The sequence below is a fragment of the Marmota flaviventris genome, chromosome 3 (genome assembly GCF_047511675.1).
Source record: "Marmota flaviventris isolate mMarFla1 chromosome 3, mMarFla1.hap1, whole genome shotgun sequence".
Taxonomy (NCBI): Eukaryota; Metazoa; Chordata; class Mammalia; order Rodentia; family Sciuridae; genus Marmota; species Marmota flaviventris.
This window is the reverse complement of record NC_092500.1, coordinates 61,573,614-61,575,889: the sequence shown is the minus strand read 5'-3', so window position 1 is coordinate 61,575,889 and position 2,276 is coordinate 61,573,614. Positions and strand designations below refer to the sequence as shown.

The following is a 2,276-nucleotide window of genomic DNA, read 5'->3' as shown; positions in this document are numbered from 1 at the left end:
ATTAGAATGATGCCATGGGACCCATTTAAGGAATGACCAGTATTTGCTTTTTGATGCTGTGGTAATTGTAGGCAAGATAAAAACTAAAATGTGCCACTAGCTTCAACAAAATGAAGTCTTTGGAGTGTTAGGAAATCTATAGGGAGTTGCAAGTGAAAGTCCCAACAGAGCTAGTTAAGACCTCAATGGAATGAAGAAGAACTGAGGAGAAACTTGTATGTTTTCAAATGAGTTTAAAACATCATGCAATAACACACAGCCTAGAAGGCTATATTCTGTGATATTAAATATATATTAACATCTGAGGCTTTGAGAGAAACAGTCAAGTAATTGAGCATAAATGTATGCATAAGAAAGCACTCTTTTTTTAATACCTTGGATATAACACTTTCTCACACTATAAGTCAAATAGTTCTACATCCAACCATCCATAGGTTCTACAATTTCCACTATAAGGAATCCTGTTGTTGTTTTTATCACTAGTTTGTTTTTCAAGAAAAATGTATCTTACCTTTATAACAATCCCAAGATAGAACAAGAGAATCCATGCTCTTAGTTACATGGATAGGCCGGGTATTCAGGGTTTTCTTGGACAAAGAACTATTAGCCTCCCATGAAATGACATCTTTTTCTTACCCATCTGGAAATCCAGTCCATCTAATGATTTTTATGTGACCAATAAACTACATTTATAAATTCTAAAGGGAGCAAACGATCAAAGAAAAAGTCGGATTGTTCTACAAAAACATGAACCCTTAAGGAAACTTCCACTAGTCACACACAGAAAATTCAGGATTGCTATTGAAATAATAAAAATATTAAGTATGATGTAAAAGGAGAAGAAAAATATAGGCTGGTTTGCTTGACTTCTATATGCACACCTTTCTGTTGTAGAATTTGAATATGTTTCTGTTTATGATATCTTGGTTTTTATATAAGGATTAGGTAAATATCAATGTACAATGATGAGGAATCACACAGCAATAACCACTTTCGTCCTGCTGGGACTGATAGATGACCCAAAACTGCAAGTTCTGCTGTTTATCTTCCTGTTGCTCACCTACATGATGAGTGTAACAGGGAACCTGACTATTATCACCCTCACATTGGTGGATCCCCATCTTAAGACTCCTATGTACTTCTTCCTCAGAAACTTTTCCTTCCTAGAAGTTTCATTTACTACTGTCTGTATCCCTAGATTCCTGTACAGTTTATCAACTGGAGACAATACTGTTACCTACAATGCTTGTGCAACTCAAATATTTTTGTTTTTCTCTTTGGAACAACAGAATTTTTTCTCCTGGCAGCCATGTCGTATGATCGTTATGTGGCCATCTGTAAACCTCTTCATTATATGACCATCATGAACAACAGAGTGTGCACCTTATTAGTCTTCTCCTGCTGGGTAGCTGGCTTGATGATTATTGTCCCACCCCTTAGCTTAGGCCTCCAGCTTGAATTCTGTGATTCTAATGTCATTGATCATTTCAGCTGTGATGCAAGTCCTCTCCTAAAGATCTCCTGCTCAGACACATGGTTATTAGAACAGATGGTTATCATTGTGGCTGTATTTGCCCTCATTATTACCTTAGTCTTTGTGGTTCTGTCCTACACATCCATCATCAGGACCATTCTGAGATTCCCCTCTGTTCAGCAAAGGAAAAAGGCCTTTTCCACCTGCTCATCCCACATGATTGTGCTTTCCATCACCTATGGCAGCTGCATCTTCATCTACATAAAGCCATCAGCAAAGGAAGAGGTGGCCATATATAAAGGAATTTCAGTTCTCAACACTTCTGTAGCACCCTTGCTAAACCCTTTTAATTACACCTTGCGAAATAAGCAAGTGAAACATGTTTTCAATGACTGTATAAAAAAGATTGTATTTCTCTCAAAGAAGTAGAAGTTTTGATGAATAAGTAAAATAAAACATTCTGTAATTCTTTTAGTACTGCTTCTAAGTTATTTCATCATTTCCTTTCTAAATTTCATTCAGATTAGACTTCTCAATGACACTTAATATTTAATCCTGATCTCATCTTTATTAAACTCTTTATTATTTCAAATCAAATTCATGCATTGTGTTTTCCATCACTGTGAAAATAAAATATACAATTTCCAAGGTGTTAAGTTTTTCTCATTTCTTAGCTAGGGAAGTGAAGAAAATAACATTGCTCTAGGGAAGGAAAGATAATATTTAAAATTGTATAAATTATCCCTGAGTTAAATTAAATGGCAATAGTGCCATTCACTGTCTTCCTGTAATACAAGTTACA

General features: G+C 35.4%; 1 pseudogene; it reads left to right on the top strand.

Annotated features, from left to right (window-relative positions):
* Positions 1 to 965: 965 nt before the first annotated feature.
* Positions 966 to 1,903, top strand: LOC139705003 (olfactory receptor 6C2-like; annotated as a pseudogene).
* Positions 1,904 to 2,276: the final 373 nt, after the last annotated feature.